The 25,422-nt window shown below is 42.6% G+C and overlaps 1 protein-coding gene across 1 annotated transcript in view; it reads left to right on the top strand.

The window, feature by feature from the left end:
* LOC310760079 (VIP peptides-like) overlaps positions 1-23,897 on the top strand; it is a 397,324-nt gene extending 373,427 nt beyond the window's left edge. The window contains exon 3 of the transcript XR_014546740.1: positions 23,856-23,897. The gene's annotated coding sequence lies outside the window, so the exon portion shown is untranslated. The remainder of the gene's footprint in view (positions 1-23,855) is intronic.
* The last annotated feature ends 1,525 nt before the right edge of the window (positions 23,898-25,422 follow it).

Raw genomic sequence — 25,422 nt, forward strand, 5'->3', positions numbered from 1 at the left:
CTTCAGAAAGGGAAGCACTGATTCTCTTGCTAGAGGGGACCTTTCCAAGGACAAAGCGGATGGAAGATGCTTTCATGAAACCAAAAAAGAGCTAATGTCAGCCTTTAGCACAGGAACTGAGAAACAAATGGTGAACAAAGAGTTCCTAACACCATGGGCAACTTAAAGAGACAAAAATCAAATATCCTATTCTCTCCCACAGCCTTCCAAAACTGAGATCAAAGCATCAAGTCCACAATCTACTCAAGGATAAGTACTCCAAATTTTTGCAGCATCAGGTGCAGTCCAGTCTCACGTTTGCTTATTCAGAAACAGCTCCTATGTATCAAATGGTCCTTATTTATTAATGTGCACCAAGGATTGTGTTAAACACTATATTTTATCTGGATGCATTATGCTCTTCCTCCAGTTTAGTAGACACTATTGTCATGCACTGGCAAAGTCAGGACAATGCTGATAGAGGGTTTGCTGAAGACCCAGGGGAGACTCCAATGGGATGGGGAGGTTTTTGACAGAGTTGGGGCAGCCTCAGAGTGAGGACCCAGCTTTACCTCAATCTGTTCTCTCACTTCACCTGTCTCTTTAACAAGAGTCATGAGCCCCACCTCTCTTTCCCTAGCTTTTGGAGCCTACTTCTGACACTTCTGTGGTACCTATTGTGCAACCCACCCTGGCACCATCAGGCACTGGGATTACTGTAGCCCTGCCTTTCCAGAGGGAGACATTCCACTAGCCCCACCAGCCCCTCAGGGACCAGAGAAACCTCCACCATCACCTAGATCCAGGAGGTGCCAATTGAGGCAAGAACAGATGATGCCACCAACTAGGCATAGTGAGAGACAGATTGCTAGGCAGCAGAACTGCTTGCTACACTATTCCTGCCCCATTCCTTTCTATAGGATCTATGTCTAAGCTTTGGGAATCACCTGCTTTTGTGTAGCTGTACGTTGGATTAATTAAGTGCATTGCCCGTTGGGCCTTAAGCCAGTTATTTGCATATGTATCATAGCAATCTGAACATTAAAGCCTCAGGAAAGCATTTTCCTTTGAGTTCTTCAGCAACTGGGAGCAAACAAATAAAATTGCATCAGTGGGTTAATTGTACCAGACTGAACTAAAGATCTCCCTGTGTTTCAAAGCTTAATGCATATTGAAATTAAGTAAGCGCAAATGCCAAAAGGAATAAATTCAGGCTGCGTGAAAGTTACTGCAATCATTTGCTCATATTAAAATGCAGTCTTGTTTTACAAGGGGAATGGCTAGCATTAATTTCCCCAGTAAACACAAAACTGCAACTGTTTAGGTGTTGTCATTTCCAATGGGCAGGTTGCCCCTCTTCCTGAAGGACTACATTATGCACAGTTATCACTTCTCACCTATGCAATGTCTAACAAGGCATTCTCAGTTACCCACTGCTCAGGGGAAGCAAGTGCAATTATGTGCATCTCAAATATACTGGTGGGCATTGGCGATGACAAGCCATTAGAATATTAAACATATTTGCTGAGGAAAACCCCTCATATTCAGCTGCTTTTCACCATCAGACAACACTGCTTGGAAGGAAGTACTTTTGATTAAGTATTGTCAATTTATCATATAACATATTACATTGAGTTCTTTTTATCAGTGTTGCCAAGTCAAGGCTCAGAGTATATTTGTTGTTGTTTAGTCGTGTCCGACTCTTCGAGACCCCATGGACCAGAGCACACCAGGCACTCCTGTTTTCCACTGCCTCCCACAGTTTGGTTAAACTCATGCTGGTAGCTTTGAGAACACTATCCAACCATCTTGTCCTCTGTCGTCCCCTTCTCCTTGTGCCCTCAATGTGTTATTTATTAAATGTAAGTCTCCACATGTACATATATATATGCATGGTACAAAAGAATGCACACAGCAAGCAGTTATTTCCTAATGACGCTTCATTCATAAGCATTTAGGTCACCAGTTTTCGCATCATGCACTACCAGAGAAAAACAAAGAGCTGTGTGCTTCCTGCTTTGAAAAAAATAAATATCTCAAGTGCAATGATTCTTGTGGGTTTTCTCCAATGAGGCTTAACTAGAGACATGGGGTGATACCATTTCTCCATGATGGCTTCCACCTTCTTCCTTCTAATGTCTAGGTCCAATGGGAAGAAGGTTTATCAGAATCTACTGGTTTATCTCTGGGTGATATGTAGTAGCTCTGCAATGGTTTGTGACTCTCAGTTGTTTCATAACAGCAGACATGAGAATTACTTATTCTGCCTCTTGGGGGGTGCCCAAACTTTTTTCAAAGAGGGCCAGACTTTGGACATGTCTGGCCTAAATGATGGGCTTTTGCATACAAGGGTTGTGTAATACATTCAGTTCTGGTACTGAAAACATATTCCTAGGCTCAAAGTGTGCTCATAGGCACCCAGTTCTCTCAATCTAACAGAATGTGTTTTGCATCTGGCTGTGGTTGGTAGATCCTGGCCTTCTGCTGTGGTTGGTAGATCCTGGCCTTCTAGTAAAAAACTCAAAATAGATCCACAAGTCAGAAATCTGCCCCCCATAGCCTCTCATACATTAGAGTCAATGGAAGAAAGAGGGGTTTGGCTTGAGAGCTTTTACTCACATCATATATATATGCAGCAGGTTTTAAAACTGTGAATCAATAGAAAATCTGTTCCTTTATGAGCTGTGAATTTTCCTGTTGAAAGGGTTTCAGAAATCAATATGCTTATTTCTGTTTTCCCCTAGATTAAATTGGAGAGTAATTTGAAACAATAAAGAACTCCTTTGCAGTACTTTACAGCACTTTGAATAATTTTCTTTTCATAGGAAAAAAAATGCAATTAAGTGGCCAAGCCCTTAAGGTCATGTGTAGAATAAGATTAGACTATCTGCTTTCCCTCAATAGGCAAACGAACCCATTATAAACTCAAATGAGATGGAATAAAATGCTACCTTGGTGTCTATTAACTTTGCTTTGCCAGTCTAAGCCAATTTGCTTCTACCAGAGTTACTGTCTGTGCCATTATTGTCTATTAAACTAATCTGTGGATCAGCATGAGACAGTATTATCTTTGTAATTCACTGGTGTTGATTAGAGAATAGACTAGTTACCCAAGTGTTTTGATTGATTCCCAGCTTTCCTCCCTCCCCTGCTTTGACTGTCACCTCTTCTGAAAAATGGAGTACAGAAAATTGCTCTTAAAAATGGATGAATAAAAATGGGTCATGTGGTTGTTGCCACAAAACTCACTTTGGTTCTATCTTTTTTTTGTATAGTCCTTGTAATTTCATGGTGATCTAATTTTCCTGTTCTCATGTGTCTTGATGATAATCCACATGCTACATTTTGTTATGTGGTATTTCAAAGGATTAGGAAATGCAGGAACCCCTCATCTGTATGGCCATGAGAACATACAAAATTCAGATCTCTTCTCTCTCCAAATCCTCATAGGAAGCTGCTTTATACTGAATCAGATCATTGATCCATCTAGTTCACTATTGTCTACAGTGATGGGAAGCATCCTTTCAGGACTGCAGGTCGGCATTGTGTGGAACTCCCTCTCAGGATGGGTTTGTCTGCCGCCCTCCTGCTTTATGTTGATTTAGGCAACAGCTAATGTAAAGGCCTTCAAGAATAAATGGGTTGGTTATTTATTCATTGCATTTTGCTGTACGTTTTATTTACTTACTGCATTTATATCTGAAGACGTAAATGAAGGCAGCCCTATATCGGGAAGTTTTTAATGACTGATGTTTTGCCGTGTTCTGTTATATTCTGTTGGAAGCTGCCCAGAGTGGCTGGGGCAACCCAGTCAGATGGGCAGGGTACAAGTAATAGACCGTAATCATCATCATCCCGCCTTTTCCTCTAAGGGGCTCGAGGTGGCATACATGGTCCTTCCCGCCCTCATTTAATCCCACAACAATCATGTGAGGTAGGTTAGACTGAGAGGCAGTGACTGGCCCAAGGTCACCCAATGAACTACATGGACAAATGGGAAATTTGAACCCCGGTTTCCCAGGTCCTAGTTAAAAACTCTAACTGCTACTCCACACTGCTTCTCTTTAGTGCTGCGTGCAGAAACTATTTTTAGATTTCTTTACCTGGAACATAGTGAAATGGTAAAAAGCCTTACAGATGTGGAGGAGAGGGGGAAACCAATGTCCTCCTTTCCTTTTTGTATTTACCAATAAAACATCTAATTTTCACCTAACAAGCATTAATATATAGACAGTCGTGAAATGTTTTGATTGATTCATGACTTTCATTTCTTAAGAGCTGCACTGAGCCAGATACTACTTACCACTTATATAGCAGTTGGCCAAGGGAGGCAGGGACAGACAGGTAGTCTAGCTGCATGCCTATGGCCACCTACTGAGTTCATAGCCAAGGCAAGCTTACATCCTTACATCCTTACATGGTTATTGAGTGTTTTGGTATAATCACCTTTTTTTTCTTTTGGAAAGCTTTCGCTGGAGGATCGATGACATACTTTTCATACTTGCAGCAATAAAAATGCAGCTGGTTTCTCAATCTTATGTAGCAGCACATTCCTAGGCATGTCTACTCAAAAGTAAGTACCACTGGATTAAATTAGTCAATTACCCCAGATAAGTGTGCATAGGCTGGCCCTGATTTTGAGGTGTTCACATTTATACCCATGACTTTGATTCTGAGAGTTTATTGGTTCATCGACCATAGAGCACACACGCACACACACACATGCACACACACTGAAAACAGATGATGCCCATCCTTTCTCAGACTTGAAAAGCAATCACACAGCAATTTTTACTGTCCAAAGTGCTTCCTGCCTGCCAACTGTTAATGTTCAAGCACAGAAGCTATTCTCCTGTGCTGCTTCATATAGTTTTCATTACAACTCATGACCTCCTTGAAATCCAACTGTGAAGGAACACCTGGAGGTCAAAAGGCACAAAACATTATCAGAGCAATGGTCGGATTCACCTGTTAGCAGCAAGCAATAATCCATTTACGAGTTTGAACTGAGGCAGCAGGTGTTTGTTTTTAAAGCATTACAACTACTTAGAGCCACAAAGATGATATTGGAGAATCCATTTTTCTCACCCCACTATTATCTCCAGGTTACAGCTCAGTGGAGCGTTTCAAGCTGTACCTTGAAAAGGGAAAACTAGCTCCCAGCAATATAGGCAGCGCTGCTGCAAGACGAAGGTGTCTGCAGCGGTGTGTACAGTGTGCTTGCTGCATCTCTGGTAATGGCAATATGCCCTTGTGCAGTTGGATTGGGTTCTTTGCTTATGACTTTGGTGGTGGTGACCTGATGATAGGAACATAGGAAGCTGCATTATACTGATGCACTCCAAAAGTCCCTTCCTGTTTCCTGAACTTGGGTCTCCAGCTGTTGTTGGACTACAACTCCCATCATCCCTGACCACTGGTCCTACTAGCTAGGGATGATGGGAGTTGTAGTCCAACAACAGCTGGAGACTTAAGTTTGAGAAACACTGCCTGGCTAAATTGTCTACACTGACTGGCAGAGGCTCCTCAGGGTTTCAGGCCGGGGTCTCTTCCAGCCCCACATGGTGATGGCAGGGATTGAACTTGGGACCTGCAGTGTGCAAAGCAGTCACTCCACCATTGAGATAAGGCCCTCCCCCCTTTTTTCTAACTAGCAGCATAGAAATATATATATATATTTAATGAGGAATTAGTATATTCCCCAACTACAGTGCATAATCAAAAGAGAGAGTACACCCCCCCTCCAAAAAAATAAGGAAATCAGTGTCTTTTTAAAGAGCTGGTATTTTCCATTTTGATCATTATGAGGTGGATATGATTCCAATTTTAATAATCTCATATTTTAATTTCTCCCTCACTGCACTGAAATCTATCAGCCTACCAAGCAGCCTTGGCTGAAATAAAACTTAGTAAAGTTTGTAGACTTCCAGACCCAACTTCCATAAACGGGATGCTATCAAAAATGGCTCCTGCCAATTCATAGCTGAATTCAAAGCACCCCAGCTAGGCTTGTGAGCCTGCAGAATCTACAGCTCACCACAATGGCAGAAAATCCTAGCATCTAAAAGCAAGCAATTGCCTCATATTTTCCCACTTCCCTCTCTCAAACAGAGAATACCTCGCTGCTCTTACTAGGCTTACATCTATGGTGACTGTACTTTACCCTCTATCAAGCTAGAAATAGTACCCAACTTTTCAAAATGTATTAAGATAAAAGAAAAGGAGGCTGACACAGGCTACCCTACTGGGAAATTACATGTAATCAGACCCCTTTCACAATGGAACAGAGGCAGGGGCTGTGTTTCAGGTAGTAATATGTCTTGGTCCAGGTCTACAAATAGCCAACTTTTCAAGCTGCACACACACACACAAACACCATTAAGCTGTGTGGGTGACTGTTCCAACCACAGAAATGGGACTAATTGCCCTGTATATTAATAAATAACAGCCCAGTGATGACAAGAAGACTAGTAGCAGCTGGTGGGGGGGCATGGAAAATCGGGGGAGGTAACACACTGCAATAGCACCATTTCTTTTTCTCAGTAGGGAGAAGCCTCATTTATTTCAAGGAAGTTTATTCAAAGTAAAATATATCAAAAACAGCCAATTGTGTTTTATCCTGTAAAGGCAGCACACTTTCCTCCTAAGTCCCTAGTGGGGATGGTCAACATTCCTTCACCTGATTGCTTAGCAACAGTAATTATGTAGTTAAGCAATAGCAGTTTCTCTGTATCTGCAGCCTTCAAGTGCTGCCTCCACCTTTTGCTTTCTAACATGCTTTGTAAATGTCTGAATTACTTAGCTTTAAAAAATAAAAAAGTAATAGTCTAAGTCACCTGCTTGCTGGCTTAGGATCTCATTATGCCTTGAGAGAGAAGCTCCAATGCTGCCACTGCTGCTGCTGCTGTGTGTGTGTGTGTGTGAGAGAGAGAGAGAGAGAGAAAGAGAGAGAGAGAATGTGTGTGAAGCCTGCCACACAACTGCAGGCTGGTCAAACAGCTACTGATAGTAACCAAAAGTCACAGCTTCTAAGTTCCACATGCTGCACACAGCTGGCATATTTTGTAATGGTTCTAAGCCGTAGGCATAATAATAATAATAATAATAATAATAATAATAATAATAATAATAAATTTTATTTATATCCCGCCCTCCCCAGCCGAAGCAGAGCTCAGGGCGGGTAACAACAATAAAATAGTGCAACATTCTAAAAACATTTCATTATAAAAATTAATTAAAATCCAATTGATGGCAACCATTAAGCTTAAGTTCTGTGAAGATTGCCAAAGGAGGGAGTCAGGCTGCGCCCTGACCAAAGGCCTGGTGGAACAGCTCTGGCTTGCAGGCCCTGCGGAAAGATGTCAAATCCCGCAGGGCCCTAGTTTCTTGTGACAGAGCGTTCCACCAGATTGGAGCCGCAGCCGAAAAGGCCCTGGCTCTAGTTGAGGCCAGCCTAACCTCTCTGAGGCCTGGGACATTCAGGCTGTTTTTGTTTGAAGACCATAAGTTCCTCTGTGGGACATACCAGGAGAGGCGGTCCCGTAGGTACGAGGGTCCTAAGAAGAATAAAGTTTAAAGCCCTTCTTGAATAAAAGGTAGAAAACGAAGAAAAATGGGTATATTACACAACATGCAGAACGTAGCAATGTCATCAAAGCAATGACACAACCTTAGCAGGGTTTACAGAATACAAGGCTGCATAGGTGCTTGTCAGGCGCTGATGGTGGTTGCTCGTGAGTAACCAGGCAGGACTCCGACCTGTCTTTTACATGTTTTATTGGTGCAAACTATGTACAGTGCAGAAACCCAAAGTTCATGTCTGTCTTAGTCACTTGCAGATTCCGGGAGTGCCCCTTTCCGGTTTCTCCCCCAGCATAAGAACTTGGACACCCCAAATCTCTGCCTCCCCTCCTTATGTTTCAACCCTCTGCACAAGCAGGGCGATGGAAGCGGTGTGTGCACCTCCTGGTGGGCTGGGCTAGGTGAGGCGCTTGGGCTCTCAGAAGCATCTTCGAGCCCTCCTGTCACTCGGCTATCCCTTCCCTCTCTGCTCCACTGGAGGTGTGGCTTTCTCCACTGCCGGAGGAGGAGCTGCGTCTCAGAAGCTTCGGAGGCTCTCAGTATCCCCCTGCCTCCCTCCCCCGTTCCGATGGCAGTCCCCTGATAGTGCTTAAGAAAATTAACAGCTAAGAGCAAAGGTAGACATTAGAAATGCTGGTAGCCAATTTTTTTATCCCAGAGTCTGCCTCCATCACAAAACTGAAACTGGGGGTGGATATTCTTATATCTAAAGTACTGCACAAGGGTGCAGAAGCCTAAACAGCCACTTATCCCTGCCTATGACCCATTGATTTGGGAGTTTCTATACCAGCTTGGCTTATTTCAAGAAGTGGAGTTGGGGGTTGGGGGAAGGAAGTCAGATAGGGGAAGAAATGTTCTTGCTCCCTGGCTTGTGGATTCCTCTGATATGAAATTTGACTTGGGTGCAACCATGGGTGTAACCAAGGTGTGGGGTGGAGGGGGCAGCTGCCCCCCATCAAGTAAATCAATAAAAATATTTAACTAAACAAGGCTCTGTCACCCTAACATAATGCCTGGTCCCTGCTAAATCCTAGCTACACCCATGCTTCTATCCCCTCCCGTGGGGGGGGGGGGAGAGAGTGAAGTCTGGGTGGTTTCCAACTCCTAATTGTTTAATAATGGCAAGAACAAAATGATGAAACCCTGCAAAAAGTAATAATGCTGAAATGAGGAAAGCTGGGGGCAGGATTAATAGTTGTGGATTATTTTAATGGAAGTAATACTTGTTGAATTACTGTCATTACTATTTTTGGCACCCACTGATTGTACTATTCAAAACCTGCAACTTTCTTTAGCTGCTGAAACAGAAATATTTAACAAAGCTAAGTGACTCTGATCCTTCACTCTCACTCTTTTTAAAGCCTTGATTTTTTCTGCATTAAAAGAATGTGCAATTGTTTTAAAATTGTGGTTATTTGTTTGAGTCCAATATTGTTATGTTAATTTTCTCTCTCCTCTTCCATGCCACCTACCACCCATCTGTTTTTAATAGAAGTACTGTGACCTCGCTGCCTACTTCTGCCCCACATTATAAAGTTTATTTATACTGAGTATTGCTTGTCCATTTAGTGGCTTCCAGACGTAAGAAATGGCAAGCGCTCATCTCTAAATTTATTCATTCAAATAAATGGTCATACTTACCAAAAACAACATTATACAGACCAATTAATCAAGGGGGTGTGGTAGTACAAAATTTGAAGCAGTGCCAACACCCTAGGTCTTAGCAGTCACCATATTCCCCCCCCCTCGCTCTTTCCATTCTAAGGAGAATTGGGGGTGGGGGTGGCAGCCATGAGCCAGGAGAAGGAGCACAGCTGGGAGACTCACTGCTACTGAATAAGCAGGGTAAAAAGAAGAATGATGCTATCAGTGGCTACTACTCATGATGTCAATGCTCTCCATCCATTGTTGGAGGAAGTATGCCTTTGAGTACCAGTTGTTGGGAATCACAAGTGGGGAAATAGATGTTGAGTTCAGGTCCTGTTCACAGTGTTCCAAAAGCATCAATGCCGGGCCACTGTGAGAAAAGGATGCTGGACTGAATGCACTTTGGCCTAACCCAGCAGGATTCTTCTTATGTTCTTAGGAACCAGGGGCTATTTTATCTGAACATTAGACAGGTGTGGATGAGAAAGGAGCAGGGTCCTCTCCTTTGTGGAGGACGTGTATCTCAGTGTCAGAAGTCTCTTTTGTAGTAATGGTTTCCAGCCTCAGGATACGGGTTACAGACGCTTCAGATTACAGACTCCGCTAACCCAGAAATAGTACCTCGGGTTAAGACCTTTGCTTCAGGATGAGAACAGAAATCACGCTGTGGCAGCGGGAGGCCCCATTAGCTAAAGTGGTACCTCAGGTTAAGAACAGTTTCAGATTAAGAACGGACCTCCAGAACGAATTAAGTTCTTAACCCAAGATACCACTGTACTTAGAATCTGCTTTAGTCAACTGTGGTGTAGATTCTGAGTTTTGAAGGTATACATTCATTCTGACATCTCTCCAATTTTTGATTATGAGTTTTGTTTCAGTAAAGACCTAATAAACAGTACTGCTTCTTGTATACTTTTATATGGAGTTATAAATGTATTTTAGTTTGTTCTCTTTTGATATGGTCTGTGGACTAACTCAATAGATCCTTTTCTATTTGGTGCCAGAAAGATTCAATAAGCACTCCCTAATCCTAAATGTTTTAATTCGTCATCTCTCAAAATAGAGAGGCGTCAATTCTGTAAAATGCACATGGGCCAGAAAGACCAAGTAAAAGCACTGAGCAAACAGGGCTCAAGGAAGAAGCTGTGCTCTAAAACTCAAACACTATCCATACGGCAAAAGAAAGAAAGAAAGAAAGAAAGAAAGAAAGAAAGAAAGAAAGAAAGAAAGAAAGAAGCCTTTCTAAGATCCCCAGAAGCTCCTTCTCATCTACACAGATGGCAATATATTAGATGCAGCAACCCAGAACATTTGACACTCCAGGTCTTTCTGACCTCAGACTAAAACAGCAGCCAGCTAGATGTGAAACTTAGCTGATCACAGTGTATGTGGGCGGGAAAGGAGATTAACTGTCAGGAGAGAAAGAAAGATTAATATTACTCTAATAGGTTCTCTATTCATGCATTCATACAGTAGAAACCAAGGCATACATTAATGTGCTTCTCAGAGTAACAAATGTACCTCAGCCTCTGGTAACTCGCTGTGAGAGTCTGCTGTAATTCCAGGCTATAGCTAGAGATTTCATATATATATCTAGATTATCTTTCATACCTGGGTCGCATTTCTCTGAATGTTGCATATGTCAACAATATCTGCCTTCCTGTTTCCTTGTCACTTTATTTTAAGGAAAAACCTTTCTTCAGGAAAGTCAGGTTTTGATTGCTGGGAGTAAAAGGCTAGGTAGTTGCTTTGAGTTTTAATCTGTTTTTATAAATAAAAAAAGTATTATTTTATAGATTTTTATGGTTGGGACCTCTGAATTCAGGTATGTATGGGGTTGGTTTTTTTTTAAAGTAAGTAATCTTTCTTGCCTCACAGGATTGGAGTATGAATCTCCAGACATGGTTCAAGGTATTGGCATGAAACTCTGAATGCAGCCAGTCCACCTAGGTACATAAAAGGTCATTGTTCCATGTCCTATTTTAAATTTAATACAGTGGTACCTCGGGTTAAGTACTTAATTCGTTCCGGAGGTCCGTACTTAACCTGAAACACCACTTTAGCTAATGGGGCCTCCTCCTGCTGCTGCGCCGCCGGAGCACGATTTCTGTTCTCATCCTGAAGCACTACTTCTGGGTTAGCGGAGTCTGTAACCTGAAGTGTATGTAACCTGAAGCGTATGTAACCTGAGGTACCACTGTACTTGGACCTTGCTGCCTGGCCTTAGATCACTTTTGCATATAGTGAATACACAGAGGGAAAGAGGGATCTGCTTGCTAACCCCACTTCCAACCTCCACACATTCATTCCCCCTGTGGGCTCTCAGTTTTGAAGTGTCAGTCTACAAATGATAGAGCACCCTGTTCATTATAGCACACTTGAAGATCATGATTCCAGTTTCAAGGAAATCTAAAGGCTTTACTCTTACTGGTGAACCCCATAAGCATTAACATGGCTTTTCCAAAACCTTGGAGGAAATAATCTTCCTCTGATGAAAACCAGTGATGATACCCATGAGGTTTATATCTGTTAATTAAATTCCATTGGTCCTGTGAGTTTTGCAGGATCTCTGGGATGATGATAATAGCGGTTTAATCTATTTAAGAAAAAGCAAGCCTTGAGAAAAGGATCAAAAGCCCACACTACTCAGTGGCAATGTAAACCTTTGTAAATCGTATCAACTAGTTTTTGGATATATGATTATAGTAATATTATCCCAGCAGTGTCACATTCAGAGCATTCAGGCTTGTACTGCAAATCTGATTAACAATCTGGAGATTTTCATAAGTCATGTCCTTTCGTCTTATTTCCAAACTAACACCAGAGATATATCTGTTCAGCCACATGGATGTGGTTGATTGATGCTTTTGTTGTTTTCAAGTTGAAATACTGTCATTTCTATTTTTGGCCTCCACTGATTGTACTATTCAAATCCTGAGCTGCTGAAACAGAAATGTTTAACAAAGCTAAGTAACTCTGACCCTCACTCTTTTTTAAAGCCCAGACTTTTTTCTGCATTAAAAAAGTGCAATTGTTTTTAAATTGTGGTTATTTGTTTGAGTCCAATATTTTAATTTTCTCTCTCCTCCTCCATGCCACCTATCACCCATCTGCTACATTACCCTTTACTCTTCATAGTGCTAGTGAGCTGAATGAGCTTTATCCAGTGCGAAAGGCTGCTTAGGGGAAACAATGGGAGGAGTTCAACATCACTCTATGATGATTGCTCCATTAGTGCAAGCATTTCTACTTGCCAAATGGAAGGATCTCCCCCCTCCCCCCCCATGCACTGTTCAGGGAGGGGGTTCTCCTAATTCCCCAGAGTTAATTAAGGGTGGCAGGAAGAGAGGTGGGAAGCTTAGTGGGACTCATTAGGCTGGCTCCCTCCAGCATACTTGTTTTGTTGAATCTGGCCCTCCAAATTTGTAAAAAGTATTGGGAAATGGGGAGAAAAACCAATACTACTACTACTACTACTACTAATAATAATAATAATAATAATAATATTTTATTTGTATCCTGCCCTCCCTGAGCAGCTAACAACAGGTAAAAATAGCACACTGTGCATAAAATCGCACAGTCAATTAATTAAAATACATTCTAGAATCAATTCAGAATCAAATTAATGGCTACCATTGGGTTAGAGTTCTATGAAGATTACAGAAGGAGAAAGGGGGTCAGACTGTGCCCTGGCCAAAGGCCTGGTGGAACAGCTCCATTTTGCAGCCCCTGCAGAAAGATGTCAAGTCCTGCAGGGCCCTAGTCTCTTGTGACAGAGTGTTCCACCAGATTGGGGCCACGGCCGAAAAAGCCCTGGTTCTGGTCGAGGCCAGTCTAACCTCCCTGTGGCCTGGGATCTCCAAGATGTTTTTATTTGAAGACCGTAAGGTCCTCCGTGGGACATACCAGGAGAGGCACCCAGTAAATATGAGGGTCCTAGACCGTATAGGGCTTTAAAGGTTACAACCAGCACCTTAAATCTGATCCTGTACTCCACTGGGAGCCCGTGCAGCTGGTATAGCACTGGGTGAATGTGATCCCGCAGCGAGGACCCCGTAAGGAGTCTCACCATGGCATTCTGCACCCGCTGGAGTTTCTGGGTCAGTCTCAAGGGCAGCCCCACGTAGAGTGAGTTACAATAATCAAGCCTGAAGGTGACCATTGCGTGGATCACAGTGGCTTGGTCAGGGCAAGAGAGGTAAGCTTCTGGCTAGAGTAAAGGGCCTTCTTGTGTTTCTTGATGTGAGAAAATAGAGGTATGCTGCCGGGACCGCAACGTATCTCTCATTTTCTACAATTATATAATCGGGGGACCTCAAGCAGTCATGCTGTCTCTCTGTGTCCATGATTCTTTGCCTGACCACAGATCTTGCTTGACCCGGGCCCAAATTTAAAAGAACTTGAGGAGCAAAGCCCAATTCCTGAAGAGTATTCAGAACTGCTGTCTGCCAGCCAGACTGGAACCAGTCACGTAGAATCAGTGGAGCTATTCCTTGTGGGAGCAATTTCAGCGTCAGCCACTTGTAGATTGATGTTAAACTAATATAAACCTCTACTCTCATCATCCCAGTTTCTAATCTGACCCATGCATTTGGAACGCATCTGGAGACTTGTAGGAGGACTCTGAGGAGTTTAGATTGAACTCTTTCAAGGGGAGAGAAGGAAGAGGATGGCGGGCCAAAGAAGGATCCATAAAGGAGCTGTGTCAACATTTTGGCCTTATATAGTTTTAGGGCCATGGGGACGGAAAACCCCCCTTGTGTTCTAAAGAATTTGACGGTTCAGTTTGAAGATCGTTCCCCAACACTCCCGATGGAATTTATATGAATTTTGTTGGATCCTGAAGCCTGGACCGCCATTCCTAGGTACTTATAGTTTGAGACTTGTTCTAATTTGTGACCTTGGCGTTCCCAGCTTCTGGGCTTTGGTTTTCCCCCAAAAGCGAGAATCTTGGTCTTCTGATAATTTATTTTAAGGCATTTGGTTTCACAATAGACTGCAAGTTTTCTTAAAGCTCTTCTGAGCCCTACAGGGGTTCTAGAGAGTATTACCACATCATCTGCGTATAGCAGAACCATGATTCAGTCATGCCTCATGTTGCGTTTGCTTCATGATACGTTTTTTCAGGTTGCATCTCACGGCAATCCAGAAGTACCGGAAAGAGTTACTTCCGGGTTTTGCCACTCGCGCATATACACAAGCGCTAAATCGCGCTGTGCACCTGCACAGATACGGCACTTCAAGTTGTGGGCTTTTCATGTTGCGAACGCGCCTCCAGAACGGATCCTGTTCGCAACCAGAGGTACCACTGTATGCCTATTTGCAGTCTTCGGTGGATGAAGTTCGGGGTTATTGAGAGTGTTTACCAGGTTATTGAGATAGAAATGGAATAGCAAGGGGGCCAAAACGCACCCTTGCCTAACTCCCTTAAAGGTTTTAATGGGGTCTGTTAGGTGCTGTAATGGCTTGATTCTCCCCCACAGACGCGAGACAACTCCAGCAGTAATTATCTCAGGTTTATTGCTCAAACTCATAAATCACTGCAGAGCTCAGTCTTTGGCATGTTCATCCTAGTTTGCAGTTGCCGAGTCTGAGCTCCGCCCCTTCCTCCTCCAGCAATGAAACCCCCACTTTCGCTTTCTTTCTTTTCCCCTCTTCTCACAGATTCTCTCGAGCCTACGATTTTTTGGACAGGCTATTTCCAGAGTCTCTGCGTCAGAGTTCAAATTGGAGCCATCAGTCTGTGTCCGTCCCCCCCCCAGCTTCTCCTCTTCCTGCTCTTTGTTCTGTGAGATCAGGCTCCTACTGCAGCTTGGCTGCTCCTCCCCCGCTTCACATTCCAACCTAATCACATCTCTTGCCAGAGCAGAGGCACGAGAGGCTTGAGATTCACGGAGCTGACAGGTGCCCTAAGCGGCTACACCTGACTCTAAGGGCCGTGTTTGTGTGAACAGCCTGTATTAAGTGCAATAGCCTTCTGTCGACGTTGGTGGCCCTAAGTGTGTCCCATAGTCTGGTTCTGGGGACTGTGTCAAAGGCTGCTTTTAGATCTACAAAAGCGGCGAAGGGTGAAGCCTGCCCACTGATAGGGAATGTGGGCATTTTAAACAGAGATGTGCTAGAGAGGAAGGGTTTCCCCCCCTCCTGCTTTGTTTCCATCACAGTGCCCCCTCCTTCCAATGCTATCACACAGCAAGGTTTTTTAAAGAGGAAAAGCAGTGGCTGGAGGAACAGTTTCGCACTCCCCTCTTACTTGCCACTTTTCTGTTGAAATCACATTCTCATCCTACTCGATGACCAATTGGTTCAACCACCATTTGAAGACACGGGTCTGCCATTCTCGTGTCTAGTTCCACCCTTAGAGCGAAAAAGGGTAAGGGGTAAGGAGCAGGGTCTGAATCCTGCGCTCGCAGTAGTTTTGCATGACCACCTGCCAAGGAGCTGGTACAGCAACAAATCAGTACAGAAGCTGTCTTCTCTCCCCCCCCCTCATTTTTATTTGGTTTTACAAATGTAAATTTATAACAATACCAAATGCACATCTGTATATAGAGATTTCTCTGAATCTCAAGACTTTCCACCATCCCTTACATGGGTCTTATTGTCAACATTTTCAACTGCAGGTTATTTCATAATCTATATTTTGTATCTGTCCATATTGTCCAAAGTGTAGTAGTAGTAGCAGCAGTAGTAGTAATTTATTTATATCCCACCCATCTGGCTGTAATGTTACATTACAAGCGATATTAAAATCCTGCTAATGTTTTCATCTGCTTACAATGGTCTTCTAAATAAATTATAATTTCCCCCCATTCTTTCTTGAAGTTTTTGTCTTCTTGGTTCCTGAGTTTTTTGGTCAGTTTTTCCATTTCATTATCATCCAACAGCTTGGTTTGCCATTCCTCTCTGGTAAGGACTCTGTCTTCTTTCCATCTCTGGGCTAGTAGCATCCATGCAGCTGTTGTCGCATACATAAAAAGTGAGGCTGGCTTTTCTCCATCACTGTCACAGCCTTTTGTGAGAGCAGTTCTGAATACATCCAACACAACAACAATTACTGCTTCACTGTGAACAAATGGAAGAACACTCCGTAACACACACACACATTCCGCTGTGCCAGTAAAACCTGACCCTCCAGCAGATGACATCATTGCTTCTACTCTGAAAAAAAACTTGACAGAGTAGCCATTGTCCCTCACCCACATTGTTCTTGATTCACTAGCATCACTTATCTTCACAGCAGTTGCAATTTTACTAGAAAAAAATCCACATATGAACAGCAGATAGGATAAAAGGTTAAGTGGATTTGAAGAGGGGCGGGGAGAGAGTTAATCAGAAGTACCAGCAGGGGGCACCAGAGGAAAAAGTTTGTTTGCTTTTGTTTGTTTGTTTGTTTAAAAAACATCATCACCAAAAAGCCCATAATCTTTTCCACACAGTACTAATATGGGCAACATGTACCCATACCAACTCAATTATATTAATGTAGAAAAAAGAGATCTTTGGGGGGAAATAACATAATGTAGGATCACAAGTAGGTTATTTGATATACTATTAGCAATGCTAAGTAATGATAGCAGTACACTATTTTCTCTCTACTTCCCTGATGAGCTACAATGAAAGTTGACTGGGATAATGACGTGCTTATCTGCATTAACAAATCCATTAAGACACATATCCCACATATTTAATTGAGAAACATTAATTGGACTTCACTGCACATTTTTTCTCTGTGTGTTGGTGCTGCTGCAATGCACTTTAATGGAAAACGTAAAAAGGGCAATAACTTTGAGATGCTAATGACTATCCAAGTGCACGAAAACAACGTTCCTAGTTGGAACTGAAAAGTGGGTGTGTTATTTATTCCCTCTGCCCTATAGTCTGCAAATAACGCTTTGACTCTCAACGGTTTATCCACCTTATTTGTGTCTAATTTAGATTCCTAAGTATGTGTCTGTTCCCTCCATCTCTTTGCTTCAGTTCTGCCATTATGAGGCTGGTATCTCCTTAGCACTCCTTGGCAGTATCAAAATCTCCCTCTAGGGGGAAACAGTTGCAATAGTCCAGAAAAAACTCTTTTTAAACTCAGTCAATAAAAAATAAAATAAAATAAACAGTTCCAATTTTTGTTACTTTTCAGTTACTTTCCCTCTTTCTTAGCAACAGCAGAGGAAGCTGAGATGCCTTTTTAGCCTATTGCTGATTTTAATTATGTTTTGACTGTTTATAAATACCATTTTTAAAAAGAGTTTTAATATATATATATTATTTTTTAAAAATCCATTTAGAAGTTTTATTACAACCAAGCAGTATATAAATTTTATTAACTAAATGAAAAAATCTGACAAAATGCTTGAATGAGCCTGGGACTCTTCTCTTCCTGCACAGCCACAAGGGACAAGACCAGAAACTTTGGCCTCTGTTTTGCACAGGAAGCCCCTGTTGCTTCCTACGGAGCTTCAAGTAGGAATGCCTTTTATTTACATACTATGAAATTACAGTTAGATGTAGAGAGGACCATCATTAATATAGGTGTGGGGTTTTTTTTAAGTATGCTGGCTGGGTACTGTGGTGCCACAGTAAACCCTGGCTGTGGGTTGACTTTAAAATATCTGATGTTGCCCAAGCTGAATAAAGGTTATTACATTTATATACCACCTTTCCCTCCAATGAGCTCTAGGAGGTACACATGGTTTACCTCTGCATTTTGTCCTCACAACAACCCTGTGAGGTAGGTTAGGCTGGGAGCAGGGCCGTAGCTAGGGGGTGGCGAGGTGGGCCCCTGCCAGGGGCGCAGACGGGGGCCCCAAAATCAGCTTTAAAATGTGTCCATAAATATGTCTATAAATAAAAATATTGATTAGTGCCTCATAAGAAAAGGTTTTTAATAGAGGGTGAATTGAATGGGTGGAGGTTGGAGGAGAGGCAGAAAGAAGAGCTAATTTGTCCGTGGCTAGGGGGAGTGATTTGGACGGTTCTACCAGGGGCAGACTCATTGGACTACTATTACAAATTACTATTTGTAATAGTACTATTACTATTACAAAAAAAGACTCATTGGACTACTATTACAGAACTTGCAATTTAGCTCTTGATGTTAGAAGTTAATGGAACTCTACTGCCTGGGATGATAGGCAAGAATATTAGTAAAACTAGGTTGTGGATCACCATGTTTGGTTCACTTGGTGGCAAATTTTGGCATTTCTGTCAAGAAGGTCTTTTGAATCTATTACCTATTCATTTATTCAAATATTTTTAGACAGTCCCTAGAAATGCTGCAAGGCAGTATACCGCATGCAGAATTACAATATTCAGACAGCATATAGTAATTTCTTTTCTCCCACTGCTGCATCTGCCTTCCCATATCTGTGGCAAGGTTTTGAAGCCATTCAAGAATCTGCAAGGCCAGTATAGCAGAGGCAGATGTGGGACAGACAGGGTGGAGTTCATACTCTGAGCCGTATGGCCGCATGCTCAAAAGTGGGATGCCCACTTTTTCTATCTCTTGAGTTAGAAAAAAAGCAACTGCTGCATTAAACAGAGACTTCTCTAGAACTTAACTCGCAAAATCCATTCACTCTGGCAAAAGGATTTGTCTCCTGGTCTACAACCTAGTTGTAATTATTGCCCTGCTAGATATTTAGCAACACTAATTATCCCCGGATACAGGAGAGCATCTTCAATGGCCAGGTTCAACACAGTTATGGGAGGCCAATTTATCAGACTGTCTTGGCAGTTCTTGTAAAAATGGCTTAGCCGAGACATTAGCCCATGTCCTCGTATACTGCATTTTTTATAAGGATATGAAATCCCAATTTATCTTCCTAATACTTTCTCTGCACTTGGGGAACACAGATACAGTCAATGCTGATATTTGAATGGTAGACTCTGGGCCTCAGATTGCAGAAAATATAGTCAAGATCTTCACTGTAGCCATCCAAACTAGCCCACAATTATTAAAAGGAAGATGAGTTCTGCATTTTAAAAAAGTCTATTTTTAACTATTTGTGATTGCTCATGGATTTTGTTATATTTTTTATTTTTAAAGGCACAGTTTATGTGCCTTTTTTTCTCCTCTCTATGCTGTGGTTGTCTTGATAACCCTGCGCTGTACTTGATGGTTATGGTTTGTGGATCAAATAGATATACCTTAATTTCACCCACAAGATCAATGAAGCAAAATACTTCCTAGGCACATTGCTCTCCCCAACCCCCATATCTTAGTTGGGGATTCTCAGGCCAGGAGGCCAAATGTCTTTATATGACCTTCAAGACTGCCCCCAAGCTGTGTGCTCTCCTCAGGCCACACAACACCCTCTTCCCAAGACCACACACCCCTCTGGCCCTGATCTGCATCTTCAAGAGTTTTACTTTGCTGAAATGTGTATCAGCGTGTGTGCGTATAAACCTTTGACTTTTGTTTGGCTAGAACATGGGTAGGTAAACTAAGGCCCGGGGCCAGATCCGGCCCAATCGCCTTCTAAATCTGGCCCGTGGGTGGTCCAAGAATCAGCATGTTTTTACATGAGTAGAATGTGACCTTTTATTTAAAATGCATCTCTGGGTTATTTGTGTTAAGATTCTTTTCCCGTGTTGCAGTCATGGGATTGTTTTTATCACATGACAGTGTATGTTTTCATTCCACATTGTGGAAAGTGACGGAGACAGGATGTTTTTATTACTGTGTTTCCGTGATGTAGGACATTTGTCCTTTTGTTCTTTCTCTTTGCTGTTTGATGCTGAAGACGAAGGAGCTGAGTTGCGATGCTCCAAGTGTGTATATGTAAATAAACGTAGTTTAGCCGAAAAGCTGTGCTACTGAGTCTGAATGCTGACTGCCTATATTCTGCTGATCCTGAAGTGTGCTGGTGCCTCTTGGTATTAGTTGCTGTGGTGTTCGGGCTGGAAAAAGCTTTTGAATCTCCCAAATGACCAACCAGGAGGGAGAGAACATGCCAGTTGGGCATGTGTCTCTGCCGGATTCCTACTTGTGTGTAGGACCTCCTGACAATTTGTGGGGCCTGCCTGGTGTTTTTACATGAGTAGAATGTGTGCTTTTATTTATAATGCATCTCTGGGTTATTTGTGGGGCATAGGAATTCGTTCATCCCCTCCCCAATATAGTCCAGCCCCCCCAAAGGTCTGAGGGACAGTGGTCTGGCCCCGTGCTGAAAAGGTTTGCTGACCCCTGGGCCTACTGTAACCTACTGTACAAAAATTAAGAGTCATATCCCTTGCTCTACCAACATTTTTGCCTATGACTCCACTCACTTTTGCCTCTGGCTCATACTCACCACTGAAATGTGGCCCCTGACTGGCTTCCCTCTAAAAATATGGCCCTCAGGCAATAAAAACTTAATCTGCACCTGCTGTATTCTGCAGGCCTTCAGTGTGTGACTGAAATGAAAACACAATGCTTTCCGAAATGCATAGAAATAGTTTATATTGACTGAATTCACACAACTAAGTTGGTCTATTGTTATTTAGGGGGAAAGGGGAAACACTTGTTCCAATTTCACGAAGGAGGAGAAGTCATCAATCTAATCCCATTTTGTCTCCTCACTCCTAATGTCAAAAACTGCTTTCCTTTAATCACAGTGCTTCAGTGAAGAGACAAAGCACGATGTCATTGTAAAGGCAACCTGCCAAACCTAATAGACTGCCTCCGTTTTCTAAAAGAAAAAGAGCAACTGAAAATTGTTCAAAGGATGCAAGTGTCGAGAATGAAAACATGTGTTCTTTTTCCTGCCTGATCTAATATTTATATTCTGACTCATTTCAGAGCAAGAAAGACAAATGTATTGGTAATGATCAGAAATGAAGTATTTGCTATGCTGACCCACGAGAAACAGTTATTCCAACCACCCATTTTCGGCATGCTCCAAAATGGACCACAAAACAGAATTATTGTCCAGAATGCAATGCAGGCCGTGGGAGCAGGCTTCCATTCACACACATCTTGCCTAACAGGTGTGCAAGACAATGAGAGGAGGGCTACATTCAGCAGTCAGTACATCTCAGCAAGGTGCTCTTTTGCACTGCATCAGGACCACTGAACACTTAAGTCAGGGCTTATTACTCCTTTGGCTGGAGAAGAGGGCTCCTTGAACAGACATGAAGATTGTGCCTTTTATACTTTTATAGCCATTTGGTTTGCATCTCATTGATTTAGATTGGAAGGGATAAGCACAGACTCAGCTCTGTCCCTTTTGAAATCAATGGGGTTTAAAATTGCTGCCTGATTTAAAATTCCCTCAATGTTCCTTTTAGTAAAATGGTTAAATAATAAAATGGTTAGAGATTGGCTTCTCTTAAAAAACGTCCACCTACACATTAAACACAGGGTCCTTATCCAGAGAGATTCAGTCCAGAAGTGAATATATTTTTAATGATAAATCAACCATCACACACTTTATTGACAAGCCTTTTTACAAATTAGAACACTGGGTACAACTGAAGCAAAGATAAGCACTCCTCATTGATTTAAAAGGCAGGGTGCTTTATACTTATATTCTTGCATTGCAATCAATGTGCCACAAATTTATCCAATAGGATTTTAAAGCTGTCCAAGTAGACAACCATCACTACAGCTTATGGTAGTGAATTGTATAGTTTAATTTCATGATGTGTAGAGAAGTACTTTCTGTTGTCTCTCCTGACTCCATCTTTCCTCATAGGTTAGTTAGTCGGACCTCATGACTATTTTGGTTGCCCATTTTACTTATTACATCTATACCCTGCCTTTTTTACAAGGACAGCAAGGTAGCATATATGGGCCATCCTTTCCCCTTTATCCTCACAACAACCCTGTGAGGTAGAGGTTAGGTCAGGCATAGGCAAACTCAGCCCTCCAGATGTTTTGGGATTACAACTCCCCTCATCCCTAGCTAACAGGACCAGTGGTCAGGGATGATGGGAACTGTAGTCTCAAAACATCTGGAGGGCCGAGTTTGCCTATGCCTGGGTTAGGTTAAGAGCAGGGCTGGATTTAGGTTTGATGAGGCCCTAAGCAACTACGGGTAATGGGGCCTTTTATATGTCCAGCTGTCCTTTGTCAACAACAAACTGTCACTGGTTTTTTTTTTGTGTGTGTTGAATATATGCTATATGGTAATTTATGGACCTAATAGATTTCTAAAGCAATTTGCACATGTTGCCATGCAACCAGTCCATGCAGAATGTAGGCACTCTATATACAGAAATGAGCAAACCAGTGATATCTTAGGGAGCAGGCTAGCAGGCGGGGCCCATTATTTACATCATAGGAGCCTACACAACACAAAACACTGTTGCTGTATGTAGGCTTTATTTTATTTGTTTTTTATCTTATATTTTGGAAATGTACGTCCATGTTCCTTTAAATTTTTTTTGGGGGGGGGCCAAGAGAGTGGGGCCCTAAGCTACAGCTTGTTTAGCTTATACGTAAATCCGGCACTGGATCTCAAAGGGGCACTAGCCAGTGGCGAAGCTGCATGCTCCACTACTGGGGGTGGAGAGCAGGCGGGGTGTGGCTGGTGTCCCCCAGGGGGTGTGACACACCGCCTGCAGGGGCATGGCACGCATCCTGGGGCCGTGGTACGCCACCCCTGAGGGGGCATGATGCCCGACGCATGGGGGTCACGGCATGTGTCTGGGGGGCGCCGCTGCAATGGCACCCTACCGGAATATTGGTGCCGGGAGCAGTCTGCTCCCTCCGCACTCCCATTCCTCCGCCAGTGACACTAGCCATCACAAGGACTCCTGCAAGTACATAGGGGCTTCCTCCTTCCTCCTGTCTTCCTCATACCTCCCCCAAATGTCCTCTTCAGAATCAGGAGAACTCCCAGAGGAATGGGCAGTGGGAGGAGACAGGGGGCCATTCTTTCACTACAGAAGAAGCGGGGTCACAGCTCAAGGCACATACACTTCTGATGTGTCCAGATTTTAAAAGATTGGAAAAAGCTTAGCAAAGTATCCCTCTCTGCTCTCCTTATTTCCATAGTGTCTGGTTGCCAGCCAAAAATTGCGCTCTCCCGGCTAATGCTTATGCACATATGCAATGAAACACCTTTATCTTTGCTAAGATGACAACTTCTTTCAGCAGCTCCAATTAGCCTTTCACAGCACAATTTGGATAAATTAAAGCAGTTAATGGCTGATAGGTTAATTGGAAGTGCTTGACACTGAATTAAATGAGTTGCTCTTGAAAAGCATGCTAATTCCTATCGCATGTATTCCATTTAATTGCATTTTTTTTAAAATGGCTATGTAATTACAAACCCAGTATTTGCATTGAACTGTACATTCAACAATTTTCATCAAGTCTTATTAAAATCACTCGTTATTTTAATATTTCTTTACATTTGCAAAGTTGAAGAGGTTCCATTTTATTTATTTATGTATTTAAACATGACACACTTGCCAAAGACATTGAAATCAAACATTTGCTTCAGTTAAACTTCATGGTACTAGGTCACCTATAAGATGGTTGAACACAAGCTTTCATGCAAAAGGTCCCATGGTTCAGTCTTTGGTATCGTCAGGTAGCAGGCTGGGAAGGGCTCCTCTCTGAATCTCTGAAGAGTGACTGCCTGCTAGTGCAAGAATGACGTAGATGGACCAGTGCTCTCACTTGGCATAAAGCACTCTCCTGTGTTCCTGTATTAAAGGTAAAGGGACCCCTGACCATTAGGTCCAGTCGTGACCGACTCTGGGGTTGCGGCGCTCATCTCACTTTATTGGCCGAGGGAGCCGGCGTACAGCTTCTGGGTCATGTGGCCAGCATGTCTAAGCCGCTTCTGGCAAACCAGAGCAGCGCACGGAAACGTCGTTGTGTTCCTGTGTTAGGTGCTGCTTTAATTCTGAGTAGTAAAAAAAGCTTCAAGCAGCATCATTGTCACAGACCTTGAAACCCAATGAAATTACAGAACTGCATGTGTAGGTGGTAGTTCCAAAACTGTGGTTCGTGAATTTATTTATATCTGTTGATTTGAGCATGCATTGTTGTTTGGCTCTTTGAACAAAGATTCACATAAAGAGTTAATCACTCCAATAACACTGTCCCAGCCAGGGAGTTCAGATGGCGATTATATGGTGTTTCTCCTTGCAGATCGAGACAAGTTGGTTACAGCGAAAGTTGCAAAATTATTGGCAGCTTCCAAAAAAAGAAGGGCCATAATGCACTTTGTTTTAAAATGTATATTTTTAAATTCTCACTGAGTTTGATAATTTTATCTGCTTAATAGTGTTAATAGTTTTGTACTTGTGCACAAATTGTGATGACTGATATTTTTATTTATTTCGGTAATTTCAACTACTTGTTATCCATACATGTTTGTATTTTATACCCAAATAGCAAAGGTCAGTGGCTGCTGCAAATGAGTGTGTGTGTGTGTGTGAGAGAGAGAGAGAGAGAGAGAGAGGGAGAGGGAGGGAGAGAGAGACTTCTGCAATTGGTTGTGTTGACATCAGCAATACTGTCCCATTAAGCAGTATTACATTTGTCTATAAAAGGAACTTCAATTAAAGCCTTCTAAAGCTTTTATAGGCGTCAAATGTCAGACCCAGCTGTTTTGTGGACTACTTCCATGCCCGTGTCTCACACCATTTCTCATTAACTCCAGTAAAACATTTCTTCACTTGAAACAGAAGAGCCCAAACAATGGTGCTCTATCTTGAATGATGTCTGTTCTGTCTTGATGCCATTTCTCATGTTTTATACCAGGGCGGAGGGAATGTCCGGCCCAGGGGTCAAAAAATCAGATCCATTGCTCCACCCACTTTTGCCTCTGACTGCACCCAGCACTGCCAATGCAGCCCCCAAAAGGGAATGAACTCTGCCCTCTGGAAAAAAGTTCCCATTCCCTAACTTGTAAGTAATGTGCTCTGCCTCACCTGAAATGAAAACCTCTAGCGCCTGTTGGTTGCTGCTGCTGTGACTAGAACAAGTGGCACACTATGAAGTAGCCGTGGCAACAGAAAACATTTTGATATAATGGTTCCAAAAAGGGAAAGAATGCATCAAGGTCATTTCAACCCCGCTTCTGTATTCACTTTGATTCCACCCCTCTTTGTCCATGCAAGAACATTTCTTGACAAGCAGAGCTAGCAACAGACTTCAGCCAAGCACTGCATTGTGGCATTATGGAGTGTCTGATGCATAACGGGATTACACGGCGGGGGGGGATCATGATCCCCCTTCCTCCACCTGTAACCATGGAAATGGAGTCTGCTGTA

This window comes from Podarcis filfolensis (assembly GCF_964270895.1).
Source record: "Podarcis filfolensis genome assembly, chromosome: 3".
Classification (NCBI taxonomy): Eukaryota; Metazoa; Chordata; class Lepidosauria; order Squamata; family Lacertidae; genus Podarcis; species Podarcis filfolensis.